General features: G+C 41.8%; 1 pseudogene across 1 annotated transcript; it reads left to right on the top strand.

Annotated features, from left to right (window-relative positions):
* Window positions 1-359: 359 nt before the first annotated feature.
* Window positions 360-10,359, top strand: LOC306641332 (heat shock cognate 71 kDa protein-like; annotated as a pseudogene). The gene is made up of 2 exons: window positions 360-464; window positions 9,041-10,359. The product of its transcript is annotated as a heat shock cognate 71 kDa protein-like (transcript).
* The last annotated feature ends 5,513 nt before the right edge of the window (window positions 10,360-15,872 follow it).

Raw genomic sequence — 15,872 nt, 5'->3', positions numbered from 1 at the left:
ATACACTGACAATCACACTAGGAACTCAGCAAGACCAGCTCCTGAGCATCCTTGAAACCCACCCAGAGTCACAAAACTAAATGCAGATATTGCAGGGGATTTCGGTGACCCTTGGTGGGGGGTAAATGTCAACATAGGAAGAGTTGTTATTGCTAATTTGGTTCCATTTTAACCCCAAAGATTATGTGGCCTGAGGCATGAGGAATGAAATGTTCCAGTTACAGGGAAGCTCATTATTTAGAGAAGACATCACCATCGTCACCATCGTTATTAGCATCAGAAACACCTGCAAGCCAGAGGGTGATAAATACTCTTATAAATAAAACTTTGGAATATGAGTTGAAGAGCACAGGTGCGGCATGCTTTCCGCCATCCAGGTCGATTGTGACTTTGATCGTCCCTGCGTTTCACTCCCACTCTCCACCACTGAGATCGCCTCAGGACAGAGCGCCAGCCTGGCAAAGGTCGCACGTGCTTGCTGAGCCGGACGCTTTGTGGTTTTGCTCTGGACTGACCTCCACAAATTGATAAACTCGAAGCTCAGTCCAGGAGACTAATCCCTACGTTGTTGGAAAGCAAAACCTTTCCCTTGAACAGACTTCAAAGGGAAACCTCGGCGGGCCTACCGCATACCAAGTGATCTTGCTTCATGGGGTTGGTCCCTAAATCCATTGCCACACAATGTCTGGCTTTTAGTAACTCAGTCAGAAATGAGAGAATCAAAGACGCATACCTCAAAGTGCAAGCATGCCTGACCACAGCTAATGCCGTGGGAGGATGCTCTCCCCGTGGAACCTACCGGAAGGAAAAGCACTACTGCCATTAACCAGGTGCTTCTGCAGAGGACAGGGTGGTGTGCTTTCATCTTGGCAGCCAAAGCTCATTAGAGAAGAATCCCTAGTCTCTGTCAGAGTTCGGCAGCTGTTACCTGAGACCAAGTCATCATGTTCTTGTATGCTTTGTTTTTAAGGAATCTGTTATATTGGGAATAAAGTTTCGTTAGTAATTGTGACATTTTTCTCTTTACGTAAACTTTTCCAGTTAGAATGTTTTCGGAGCCATTGTAATGTAACCAAAATATGGAAATCGCATTTACATTACTGATTTATTGTGTCAGTGATAGAAGCACTTTGCTTCAAAGAAAAACAAAGCCTGTTTAATCATTAACAAAATAATGAAAGCTTATTACAGAAATCAGGAAAATACATAAAAGAAGAACGAACTTGAAAATCACCTGCCATCTCAGTGTCCAGAGAAGTGATAGCTTTGGTTTTTCTTTCATAGATTTTCTGCTGAATGTAATTTTTACATAACTGCACTCATGTCAAAAATAGCAATCATCAGCTGCCTACTAAGAGGGACTGGAATAGTTGATACAGGGGAAAGCAACTTCAGAACTGAAACGCACAAAACTGGGGTTACCATAGTTAAGATATTTAAGCAATCATAAATATGTCATCAAATGAATATGATATTCCAAATACCTTAATTATCCTAATAAATATTTATTAAATATGTACTACATCACCAGGCATTGTACTCTGTTCATTTGCAACCTAATTGAATGTTTGTAATAGAATGTGTTTATTATTCCAAGCACTGAGATCAATATCTGGAGCTGTCTGGATATGTCAGCCTTCAGTGTCTAATAACACAGACATTGACTGTGTTAATTCTCTGGTTCTGGAAGGGTGAAGAACGGTAGCCTATCTGCCTTGTGCAGCACTTAATCTATCTCCTTGTGAGTCACTGATGTCTGCCTAAAACCCTATAGAAGTTTTCTTTTTTTACTCCAATGAAGCAATAGTATCAGACCCTAAGGGTTAGACAATAGGGGGATTTGAAACAATGAGATTGTGCAGTTCATGATGGAATTACTATGCAAAGCAGACATCCTCCCTCCCGTCATCACAGAATCTGAAACTCCTTCCAAGAGGTCATTTTTTGTGTTTTATAAAACAAATCCCACCAGTCATGGTGACCCATGCCTGTATCCCAGCTACTCGGAAGGTTGAGGCAGGAGGATTGCAAGTTCAGGGCAGTTTAGCAAGGCCTTATCCACTAGAGCGGGAACACTCTGAGCAACAAAAGAAATGCAGAGGTGTTGGGAAATAACCTGATGTATAAGATAAATATCCATAAATCACTAGGTGCACCAGTGCATGCCTGTTATCCCAGTGACTTGGGAGGTGTAGACAGGAGGATCAATCACAAGTTCAAGGGCAGCCTAGGCAACTTAGGTTTCAAAGAATATGAAGGACTGGGGACAGAGTTCACTGGTAAAGCATCATTGGGTTCAGTCACCCAAAAAGAAAAATAAATAAATATCCATGAACACATAGAGATATGAAAAAGTATCCACTGATGAACAATTGGAGAAGACAAATCTCTTGTTGCACAATTCCAAATTTGTGTGCAGATCCCTGGCTTCCAGGAGATGCAGTCCAAGCCTCGCCCCTTACCGGCTGTGCACAGTACCTCTGTCACAGAGCATGCCATGGAAGGGGTGGGCAGACAGACACGGCAGTGGGGAAACCTGGCAAGCACGTCGACCAGGTGACCAAGGACACTATCGTCAACCAGAAGCCAGGTGGCTTGAATGTACCCTCAACGTGATGTCAAAAGAATAGAGCTCGCCTCTGCGGCCTTCCTCCTGAACACCGGAGCCTCGTTCCAACCACGACAAAAACACCAGAAAAATCCCCACAAAAGACAAGCTACAGAAGACTGATCCCTGCTTCAAAAATTAGCAAACTCTTCAACTCCAAGGAAACTCTGCAAAGCTGACACAGTCAGGAGAAGCCCGAGGAGCCCCGTTGTGTTGGGGTGTGGTGCCCAGGGTCAGATCCTGGAGCAGACAGAGGACATGGGGTCAGAGGCCAAGGAAATCCACCTCAGTAGGAACTGGATTGGTAAAAGTGCAGGGATTTTCCTCAGAACGCAACTTCTGAAGAGCACGTGCCCCTCTGGAGAGTTCTACAGGTAACAACAGGCTGCACCCTGCAGGTGACCCTACTCATACTCAGGGAGTAGCAGTGACCGCCACCTTTCCCAGTCCCAGCTGTCATGTCAACAATCAGGGGCCACCAAGGAAAGAGGACCTGAGGAGAGGTTTTTTCTTTATTTTCTTTTTAAAGACTGCCTTTTGATTCATCGTACACAAATGGGGTCCATCATTTCCTTTCTAGGTTGTGCGTGATGTAGTCACACCATTCATGTAATCACACATGGACACAGGGTGATGATGTCTCTCAGTCCACCATCTTTCACACCCCCTCCCTCTCACTTCCCTCCACATAATCTAAAGTCCCTCCATTCTTCTCTCACCCCCAACCCCATTTTATATATCATCATCCACTTATCAGGGAAAACATTCAGCCTTTTGTTTTTTGGGGATTGACTTATTTCACTTAGCATGATATTCTCCAATTCCATCCATTTTTTCTGCAGATGCCATAATATTATTCTTCTTTATGACTGAATAAAATTCCATGGTGTATATATACTACAGCTTCTTTATCCATTCATCTGTTGACGGGCATCTAGGTTGGTTCCACAATCTAGCTATTGTGAATTGAGCTGCTCTAAACATTGATGTGGCTGCGTTACTGTAGGATGCTAATTTTAAGTCCTTTGGGTATAAACCAAGGAGTGGGATAACTGGGTCAAAAGGTGGGTCCATTCCAAGTTTTCTGAGGACTCTCCATACTGCTTTCCAGAGTGGCTGCACCAATTTGCAACTCCACTAGCAATGTAAAAGTGTGCCTTTTTCCCCACATCCATGCCAACATCTATTATTGTTTGTGTTCTTGATAATAGCCATTCTAATTGGAGTAAGATGAAATCTCAGAGTTGTTTTAATTTGCATTTCTTTAATTACTAGAGATGTTGAACACTTTTTCATATATTTATTAATCGCCTGTATGTCTTCTTCCTTAAAGTGTCTGTCCAGTTCCTTGGCCCATTTATTGATTAGTTTCCTTAGAAAAGAAAAACCCTTTAGTTTGTGAAGAACTCTTCTGTGGGAGGAATGGAAGGTACAGGGCAGATGCTGGCAAGGTGAAGGGGCTTCACCAAACACAGACTAATAGGCCTGGGGAAGCCAGGTCTGTGAGCTGCAGGTCACCCCGAGAAGGGGCATCTGAGACCCAGAGACAAGAGGCAGCCGGGCCAGCAGAACAGATGCCCACATAGGGAGTTTGGCCAGGTTCAGGAGACTGGCCGCTGATGGAGCAGACTAGAGAGAGGCATGGCTGTCAGATTCTTCCAGCGGATGGTCAGCACTCAGCCTGGCTCACCTGCAGGCTCAAGGTGGAACCGGAGGGGCAGGAAACGGTGATGTTATGACTCCAGACCAGGAAACACAGAGCTGGCCCGCTTTCCACCACTGAGTCCCCTGCTGGCAACACAGATAAGAGTCGGGGAAAGAGAGCAGATCACGTTCTCCTGCAGCCTGCGCTCCTCCACCGCCTTGTGCCTCCTGCCCAGGCTGCCCAGGCAAGCCCTCTGCACCTCCGCTCCTCCAAGGCCCATGAGAGGGACCAGACGGAGACGGCTTGGAAGCCACGGCTGTCCTCAAATCAGGAGGCTGGATGTGAGTTCGGCCCTCGGTGGTCTGCTTCCCCTCGGTACTACATTGGTACATTCTGTAAAGTCCATCCTCCCCGATCACCATTTCAGAGTTACTCAGCACCTATTTTCAAGACCTCGTCAAGAAAGAACAGGAAATACGGAGGACTTGAACTTGAACGACTTTTCATAGGTCAGTCTCGTGCAATAAAAAACTGCGGTAAACTCAGAACAGAAATCGGCAGGGCCACTTGACACTCTGGCACTCCCTGGAAACCCCTGTGCGGGCTTGCAAAGCCAGGTTAGTCCTCACTGGAAAAGGCCTCTGCTGTCTGGTGGTCGTGCCCGCCACGCGCCATGCGGGAGACAGGGGCAAGCAGGAGCGTGGCTCACAATTTGCCCTCCTTGTCTTTCCACTTGGTGAAATAAGAACAGGTTTGAAATCCACAGAGTCCACATGGGTCCATTTGAAACGAAGGTCCTCATGTATCTCTAATTTAGAACAAAGTCTGCATAAGGATTGAATAAGATCAGAGTCAGGAACATTCCCAAACAACTTTGTTCTCCGTGCCTGATGATATATAAGCATGGACTGGGGCAATCAATGTTAGAGTCACATTCAATACCAGGTTAGAACACAGCTTGGTGAAATGAATGACCTGTCTGTTCTTTTGCTCCAGATTCATGAAATATTACAGCCCAATGGTGCTGTTCCACTCCACAGGACAGCAGGAAAAGGTCATGACTAATCCTAGGTTTTATTTGCAGACACTGAATTTTTCTTCACATTGCTTTCCAGTTGTTGGGGGGAAACAAAACGAAGCAAAACCAAACACTAAATCCCTCCCTGGATCGGTTACTTTTTTATCCCATTGATCAAATTGGATTGGCTTACCTGGTACCTTCCCGGTTATGCACATGGACGTCTGTCATCCCCTCCCCCTCCCAATTTGCCTCGGTTGTTATGAATATCATACGAATACCAATTAGGTGACTGATTCATTCAATTAGGAGGACGTCCCCTTGCTGCTGAATGGTATGAAAGTAACGAGGCTTCAAATAAAAAGCACCCAACACGAGAGAAGCCGTCCAGCCTGTTGGGTGCTCACTCTTGCTGGACAAGGACTCCTTGGAATTCTCTCTGTGACCAAGACTTTGTAGATCTACCTCATTACAACGTCTTTGTGGATCTCTCTTTACAAATTCAACACGCGTTTTTCCTAGAACATCAGTGGTTAAGCCCATTTATCCATCATCTAGGCAGGAGCCTGCACACACCGTCAGGAGACCAAGCACTCTGAACTACAGTTAACTCATTCTCCTAAGCAGATGCAGCCTGATTCCATCTCCAGGGGCCAGTGCCTGGGGCGGGATGTTTGTTACTTCAAAGCCCCCGCTGCCCTCTTTTTACTTTTGTTTTGACTCCCACATTTTTGCTGGTGTTCTTCAAGTCCCAGGACCATGCACGCTTCCAGCCTGGCCTGAGGGCGTCATGGAACACACCAATACACAAACTGTCCCCACATCACCACCATCCCAATCACCGCAGGTTCAGAAATCAAAGTCCGCTGGGTCTAGGTCTTTTCCACAAACTTTATCTTTGAGGTTTGCTTTTCCTCTCTGCCTTAAGGTTGGCTTTTTGCTGGATGTGCCAAGTTTCTCATTAGAGAAGTCTTAATCGGAAAAATGTCCAGTGTTTACATCCCAGGACACAGACACATGCCCACCAAAAGACCCTTCCTCCTGTTTTGACAGTCAGGCAGAGAACAGCTTTTACCTTCAAATTGGCTGGATTCATATTGAGCCTCAGAATAGAGACATTTTCTGAAATGTCGTGAAGGACAGATTGAAAATGCCTTCATCATATTTGGTTCCACTTGACCACTTGAATTTATCTTCCAGAATTCATTTTTAATGTCACATTTTCATGAGATGCAATGTATTGGGAAGAACTTTCAAAAAGGAATCAGAAAATGTTGGTCCTAGCCCCCGTCTCTTACTCAGTGCTGAACATTAAATATGTACCAGGACCTGTTCAAAGCACTGCTGGGGAAGAGGACAAACAACAGCTTTGGCCTGTGGGAAGCTCCCAGTCTGGAATGGGGAGGCACCCAGGACCATGGGCCATAATGTGCAGTGGTAAGTCCGGAGGCAGAAGCGGTCACATGGTGACTGGGCTTGGATGAGGAGCCCTGTGGCTTCAGCAAAGGTTTCTAGAGAGAGAGAGGGCTGAGCAGAAGGAGAGAAGCAGCAGCCCTGAGATAGAGATGCTTCCCACAGAGACAACCGTTGGCAGGGCTGAGAAGCAGCCAGGGGCAGTGGTGGAAATGAAAATGGGGTAGTTCCTGTTCCAGGACGAAGCCCAAAGCTGCCCACAGTGGATGAGGCTGGACACACAGGAAGGAGTATGACCCCAGGAGACCTCAGTGACATGCTCAGTACACTTATCCTGGGGACATGAGTGTCATCAAAGAGTGACAGGCAGAAACTCCCACCATGATTTCTGTCTTACGAGTCTCACTCTGATAGCGAGGTGAGGGCTTCAAACTAGACAGGGACGGTGGCCAGACTGAGTCTGAAACAGAACCCTGACCCACAGCCTGCAGCAACCTGCCAAGACGCCCACACACACAGACACAAGCAGCCCAAGAAGCAGGTCTGTGGCAAGGCAGAGGTACAGGAGGCCAGACCCTTTCAGTGACATGGATGAACCTGGAAGACCTTATACTAAAAAAAAAAAAAAAAAAATTACGACTTATCTCATTTGTCCTAATAACCCCGAGGAACTAGCTACTCTTACCACTCTTACCCTCCCCCTGACACACTGTATAATTGTGGAAACAACCAGAGAATGTAAGCAATTTGCTCAAGTTTATAAATTTAGTAAATTTAAAGTGGGCATTGGAGCCTTTTATGAATCAGGATAGGTTTGTTATGCTATAGTAAAATATAAAATGTAAAATTTCAATGACTTAAAACAATGAAAGTTTATTTCCCTATCATGTTACATGTTCTTCACAAGCTGATAGCAGAGGCCTGCTCATCACAACCTTATTTTTTTTAAGAATTGACCATCTCTAAACTCACTATTGCTTATAACAAAGTGGGCAAGAAATCTTGAAACAGAGTGTCAAAATAAATGCTGCAGCCCAGCAGTGAACCAGATCCTTCCCACATTCCTTCTCCGTACAAAGTTTATCAGCTGGTCCCATTCCTGAGTCACAAGTAGGTCCAGTTATAAAGCAGAAAGTGGAAGTATATGGAAAATACACTAGCAACTGCCACAAAGTCTATCCCCCTGGGACCTGAATCCTGGTTCTTTCCAATATGCCAGGAAAGACATCATAATCATTCACAGAACAATTAAGTCTCCTATATTATACAGATAAAATTAACACTTGAAAAAGGTAGATTTAATGTATACTACTTTTTATTCTTCTCTGAATATAAACAATGATTTCACAACATAAAGATCTAATTGGATCTCTGATTTTTTTCCCTTCAACTTAAATTTTTGCTTTCTCCTAGGGAATATTTCATAACCATTGTGTTATCAACTGTATTGAGTTTTTACTTCTTAGTAACAAGTTATCAATAACTCAGAGTTCTACAGAAATACTCTGAGGTCTCGAGGGCACAGGGTCTGGAATGGCTGGGCCCTTTGTGCAGTCCCTCAGAGGCGCCAATCAAGCTGTTGGAGGATGCATGCTCATCTGAAGGATTGACTGGGGAAGAATCAATGTCCATCCTACTGGGCATGGTCCACACTCAGAGAGAGTGAGAATTACATTCCACCTCAAGGGCAGAATATCTACATAAATTTATAATTGTTCTGCACAAGAGACTTATGTGTGTTTTCCCTGAATTACTAAATTATCTAATCATTTTATATCAGTATGAATTCATGAGTATTTGTTTTATATCCTGGGTTATAATCCTATACTACTGTTTAAAATGTAGTGTTAGAACTTCATTCCAGTCATGAGAAAAGCATCAGGAAAATACCAGTTGGAGGTCATTCTGTTCACTCTGCATGAATTCTACAAGATACCTGGCCAAAATTTTTCAAAACTTCCAAGGTCATCAGAAACAATTAAAGCCTGAGAGACTGACACTACCAAGAGTCACCCAAGGAGACATGGTGAGGAAAAATCACATGAGATCCAGGAAGGAGAAAAAAAGGATGTTGGATTAAAACTCAGAAACTACAAAGAATGTATGGATGTCAGTTAATATAATATACTTTCATTGGTTCAGAATTGTAGTAAAGGCACATCCCAACGTAAGCTCTAAACAACAGAGGGAACGAGGCGTGAGGTACTTGAAATTCCCTGCATTATCTTAGGGACTTACAGTGAATCTCAAACTTCTAAAACAAAAACATATTAAAATATAGAAAGTTATTTTGGGGTAAGTTAATTCAAATTACTTACATGTAAGGACTTTGATATTTACATAAATCACCATCAAGATTTGCTACCTGAGGCACTTTTCATGGTCAATCCTCACTATTGAGGATGGAATCTTTGAGGTCGAATCCACAGCTGGAGACATTCACATACATGGAGAAGACTTTGACCACTGTATGGTCAATCCTATTATTGCTGGGTTCAAGCACAAAGGTAAGAAGGACATCAGTGAGAACAAAAGAGCTGTCTGACATCTCTGTACCGCATGTGAAAGAGATAAGTGTACCCTCTCTCCCAGCATTCAGGCCAGTGTTGAGATTGATTCATGAAGGAATCCACTTTTATGCTTCCATTGCCTGTGCTCAATTGGAAGAGCTGAATGCTGACCTGTTCCATGGCACCCTAGATCCTGTAGAAAAAGCTCTTCAAGATGCCAAGCTAGACAAGTCACAGATCCATGATATTGTACTGGTGAAGGGTTCTACTCATATTCCCAAGATTCAGAAGCTCTGCAGGACCTTTTCAATGGAAAAGAAGTGAATTAGACCATCAACCCTGTTGAGGCTGTTACTTATGGTGCACCTCTCCAGGCAGCCATTTTATCTGGAGATAAGTCTGCAAATGTTCAAGATTGACTGCTCTTGGATGTCACTCCTCCTTCCCTTACCTCCTTCCCTTTCACCACCAGATTGAAACTGCTGGTGGAGTCATGACTGTCCTCATCAAGTACAAGACCACCATTCCTACCAAACAGACACAGACCTTCATGACCTACTCTGACAACCAGCCTGGTGTGCTTATTTGTGAATATGAAGGTGTGCGTTCCATGACCAAGGATAATAACCTGCTTGGCAAGTTTAACTCACAGGCAAACCTCCTGCACCTTGTGGTGTTCCTCAGATTGAAGTCACTTTTGATATTGATGCCAACAGCGTCTCACCACCTCTGCTTTAGACAAGAGTACAGGAAAAGAGAACAAGGTTACCATCACTAATGACAAAGTCTGAGCAAGAACATTGAGCACGTGGTTCAGGAAGCTGAAAAGCAAGCAGAGGGACAATTTGCTAGAGTCCTATGAATTCAATATGAAAGCAACTGTAGAAGATGAGAAACTTCAAGGCAAATAAATGATGAGGACAAAGAGAAGATTCTTGACAGATGTAATGAAATCATCCACTGACCAAATAAGAATCAGACTGCAGAAAAGGGGGAATTTGAACATCAACAAAAAGAGCTGGAGAAAGTCTGCAACCCCACCATCACCAAGCCACATCAGAGTGCAGGAGGCAAGACTGGGGGATTCCCTGGTGGGTGAGCTCCTCCCTCTGGTGGTCCATCCTCTGGGCCCACCATTGAAGGGGTTGATTCAGTACAGATGTAGCATTTTTCTACACAGTGAAATATAAAAGAGCCCAAATATACAGCAAATTTTGTGAGCGTTTTAAAGTTGTTCCTCTAGTACATTACTGGACATTCTCGATACTTGAACATGGAACATGTGCACAGGGGAGGGAAGTCACATTGACTTTATAAGCACTGTGTTGCAAGTGGAAAATGCAATATCTCGAATAAGATTGTATAAAATGGCATACTACCTGAATACTAAAACTGTAGGGAGATATTGTGTCATTGTGTATACCAAATATGAACTGAGGGTCTGAAACACAGGTTCAGCGTAGGGGGCTTTCATTTTCAGTACATATTGAGGTAAAAATTAAAAACGGTTGATCCTTAAACTAAAATAATTTAAATTAAAAATTCAGGTGGAGCTTTAAATTGGGTAAAGTTTTCTTAAATATGAAAGCAAAAATATAGGAAGTAAATTGTGTGTGTGTGTGTGTGTGTGTGTAAAGGGAGAGATAAAATTAAAAACTCTGTGTGTCACTGGGCATGGTGGTGTACCCCTGTAAAGCAGGGGCTCGAGAGGCTGAGGCAGGGCATTGCGAGTTCAAAGCCAGCCTCAGTGAGGCACTAAGCAACTCAGTGAGTCCCCGTCTCTAAATAAAATACAAAAAAGGGCTGGGGATGTGGTTCAGTGGTTGAATGGCCCTGAGTTCAACCCCTGGTATGAAAAAAACCTGTGTGTCAATAAACCCCATCAGGAAAGTGAAAATACAATTGTAGAATGGAAGAAAATTTCTTCAAATTACATATTTGATAAGAGAATGGTACATAGAATGTATTATTAACTCATCAATCAATGACTGCATGGCCGATGTGATCCATAATATGAATAATCAGAAAAATGAGAGATTACACTCCATTTATGTATGATCTATCAAAATGTATAAATGCATTCTACTGTCATGTAAAACTAATTAGAATAAAATAATTTTTAAAAAATAGCAAAAAGACATGAAACCAACTTTTAAAAAGAGCAATGCATTTGAAAGGACATTTTAATATAGACCAGGCTATATGGGCAATGACCAAACAGACTCCATTTAACCCTGAGTCTCCATGTCATGTAGGAAATGCTTCTCCAGTGGGAACACCTCACCTCTCTACCCATTGACAGTTGCTTAGCATAGCATATTTGGCGATGCAAAATGGCAAAATTGTCCCTTCTATTCTTATACATTGTATTTGTGCAATATACCCTATGGATAGAATGTCAAAGAATGTTGTCTAGACATTAGTAACCATTCTTTAAATTGTACTCAAGTAGTGTCATTTGGACCTGCTTCCCCTTCTGCTTATGATTTTAGATCTCATGATTTTTGTTTGTGGTTTTGAATCACAGTAACAGTCATGTAGAATTAAAGTACTGACATGCTTTACTTGTGGTTCTGAACTATAAAAGACGTGCTCTAACCCCTGGAGGGGGTCGAGGGGTGAAGGCTTGGAGCCTGCCTCTTGGCCCATCAGCTTGCAAGTAAATATTCCATCTCCTGCTTTGAGATCTTGACTTGGTGATTTATTGCAATCTCACCATAACAATTTCACTAAAGAAGAAATACAATTAGCCAAGAAGCACATGAAAAGATGTTCAACATTTATAACCATCAAAGGATTCAAGTCAAAACCATAGTGAGATATCACTTCACACTAACAAGAATATCATCAAAAAGACATGACGAATGTCAGCCAGGATATAGAGACATTGGAACCCTCATGTAGGGAAGGTGGAAATGCACAGAAGGGCACCCTTGCTAGAAAACAGTCCTGTCCTTTCTTCCAAAGGCTGAACATCAAATAGCCCTCTGACCTGGCAATTCTGCTCCCAGTTATATACCCAAGATAAATACAAGCAAACATCAGGACCCAATCTTGCACATGATTATTATTAGCAGTATGATTTATGACTATCAAGAAAGTAGGAGCATCCTAAATGTCCATCAATTGATGAGTGGATAAATAAAATGTGGGGGCATTCATACAGCAGAATATCATTCACAATAAGAAGGAAGGCGGTAATAGTACCTTCTGTAAGTTGGATGAACCCCAAACAGACTTTCAAGTGAAAGGAGCCGGGTGCAAAGGAACACAGATCATGTGTTTCTGCCTCATCAAACACAGGACAGGCCCATCTATGGAGACAGGAATGCGTTAGTGGTTTCCTAAGGCTGGGAGAGGTGGGAAAATGGGTGCACGTGCACGTGAGGGCTAAGGAATACAGAGTTCTGTCTAAGGTATCAAATGCATTTTTAAATTGACTATGGTGATGGACACTTTATGAATGTACTCAAAGTCATTGAACTGTACGTTGGATGGGAGAGTTGGATATGAATTGTTTATTAGTGAACAATCCTGTTTGGAAAATCAAAAGGTAGTTATGACAAATGTGACTCGTTAATGTTCAGAAAGTGCTTGGAAGAAGGCCTGGCACAAAGCTAAGTGCTGTTCATAGAGTTCTGCACACACACACACACACATCAAAGGTTGTGGTGTGTGTGGTGTTGGAAATCAATACTGCTGCTCATCCTCTTCATCTGACAAATGGGGATCTGAGACTCAGGGGTCTGCTGTGATTCTCTAAGTGTATCTGGCTCTCCTGTCCCCATCTGTGCTCCAGGGTTCTCTGCTCTTTACCATGCAGGAATGTCTGTGTTCTGTGTTTTCAGGCTGCTACCCACATCCCCAAGAGGTTGATTTAGGAGGTAATTAGGGAAAGACATGGTTGTTTTGAGGCTTCATGTATTAGATGCAGCTGTGTGTGGATTGGCACACCCTAACATCCATTTAAGCTAAGAAAAACAGGATGTAGAAATACCTATTGAATTGATCGTTTGCCAGACTCCTTGTAAGTATACAAGGATTTACGATAGATAGTATTAAGATGACATTGTTAACTCTGATTTTATGGATTCAAGTTCCTTCATTCCAATGTGTGGAGGAAGAGCAATTTAAATATGAATTTCAAATAACTACTGATCACACAAACTGTTTTGACTGAACTTGCAAACTGTAGCCTGTGTCTAAGATGATATTCCAGTTGTTTCATTCTTACTGTAATGATCCTGTGGATTCTAGAGATTGAAATCATAATGCATAATGAAGAGAGCTTAGAAGACAGAAGGGAATAAATAAATATGAAACCTCATGTTTTTTTAATGTGGTCTTTATTAAGCAAAAGAAGCTCTCGATGAAAAAACTGAAATCGCTTCATCTTTGAGGTGTCAAACTGAGGAAGATTTTCTTCTCTTTCTCAAAACTGTGTGTTTCTATTAATTACTTCATGGATTGCCTTAATTAGATCTCAAATGAGACATTCTGGTGTGCTTTTACAAATACTGCTGTTAACAGTCTTTATGTAGTCTACTCTAATGTAATAAATTGCTGGAAATCATAATGTTATAATAAACAGTATCTCTGTAACTATAGCTGAAATCCAAGCACAGTAATAATTAGAAATAATGCAATTAAAGTTTGATTAGTGAACACTAAAGGCTCAATCTGTAGCAGTTAATATTTGTGCCATTTTGAGCAATAATATTGGGATCATAGGTGAAGCTGACAACCATTGAGTTTATTTACTTATTCTAACATAAATAAGACTATGTCAAAATTATGTTAGAAATTGAAGACCCAAGTACGTATTCTGATCACGTTAAGTTATACATCTTGCCTTGAAGACAAAATCCAAATTTTACACTCTATTTTACAAACCTCTTCATCAAACAACAATATTTATACCTTATTGCATGGTCGTAGGCCTTATATAATTTATCCATAAGTTCCAGGCTCACTAAACCTGAAAATTCTTTCTAAATTTAAGCTCATAAAAATTGATAAATAATAAATGACAGATTTGAATTGGAATGCTCACTAGCACATATCATGCTTCACAGCCATATAATATTTCTCTGACCAGTAGAAGAGTTCTTTGCAGGGGATGGGGAGTGTGTGTTAACCTAGACACTAAAGGCTCAGGACCCTGGGCAAATCCCTGGACAAATATTACCATTCTTCACAAACAAGAGCCACCATATCTTCAAAATTTTCTGGAGATAAGGGAAGGAAACTCAGTAAGGCATAGGTGAGCTCTGGGACTCTAACTCTACAAGTACATTCAAATCTGAGCTGCGAGGGGGCTTTGAAGTAAAATCAGAGCAAAACATAAACCTTGTACTCAAATTCAAAGTTGAGAGTTTTAGCAGATGTTTGAATGTTGGGTCAATTAGAAAATCCTTTTGAAACTCACTTCCCTTCTGTGAAAAGGATTCTAGTTCCCAAGTGATTGTCTCATAAACCTCCCAGAGCTGAGGAGATTTCTGTGGGGTAGCAGTTGGCCAACCTCTTGGACATGCTCTGTGGGGCCAGCTGGCTCTCAGGTCCCCTGCTGAAGACAACTGCCCCCATGGAGCCTGGCCTCTCCACCCCTGAGCAGCTCCAGAGATGGCATTCACAGGTTCTAAGTAGAGGACAGCCTGAGGATCAGTACCGAACCTCTAGGTAAGTCGGCGAGTCACACGACAATGCAGCTATAGATCCTACTAATAAAAGACCTTATGTAATTCATGGAAGAAATAAAAGTGAAAACCCATAGGTTTAAAAGAGAAGGAAGGTTGACAGTAAGGGAAGACTTGCCAAGCTTCCTCCTTCAAAATGTGTATTCTAAGAACTTTTTCCACAAAATTTTCTACAAACAAGTTCCAGAAATATTTCTGGTTATATTCACCAATATCATTTCACTTTAGAAAATTAAGAATTCAAAGACATGCTACAACACAGAAACACCTTAGTTTTGTTTAACACAGAGTTTTCAAAATTTTTATGTAACCTCAATTAATGTCTTGCAGAATACAGCTTATGAACTGTGGCTGAAACTTATTTTTTTAAAAAAACATTTATGATACCTAATAATTCCACAGCTTTAAATGATGTCTCGGCTCGTGCCATACAATATGTGAGAAGCACAATTGAGATTCCCGTTGATCTTGGCGAAGCCTGTGAATTCAGATGATAATTCACTCTGAATTCTCTGCCACCATTTTGAAGAAATAAGGGTTCATGTACTGCAAATTAATACAGATTTAAATATTATAGAGGAGTATATATCTGTTTTCCCTAATGTGAACATTTCCATAACCTATATAATATAGGGCAAGGGAAAAGTCATGTTGAGTTATCAAACTTTTTTCCCACTTTATCATTATCTTTTTCACATAAATAATTACATTTATAGAGTGAATGTGTGTATTTTTATAATTCATAAGTATAAACATTCCATACTATCCATGTGATTCATTATACTCCTCCAGAATTTTGGGAAAATAAATTTTTGTCATTTATGTCATCTAGTCTGTGCTCTTTGTCACAGCATCCCTATAGAATAATTCACCATCCATGCAAAAGCAATACTCATTAAAAATGAATTTCCCCTATATGGAATTTGACATGACAATCAAATAATAGCAACTTGAAAAAACTAAACACCAATACAAATGAAAA

The sequence above is a fragment of the Sciurus vulgaris genome (genome assembly GCF_902686455.1).
Source record: "Sciurus vulgaris genome assembly, chromosome: 12".
Classification (NCBI taxonomy): Eukaryota; Metazoa; Chordata; class Mammalia; order Rodentia; family Sciuridae; genus Sciurus; species Sciurus vulgaris.
This window is presented reverse-complemented; position numbering and strand designations above follow the sequence as displayed.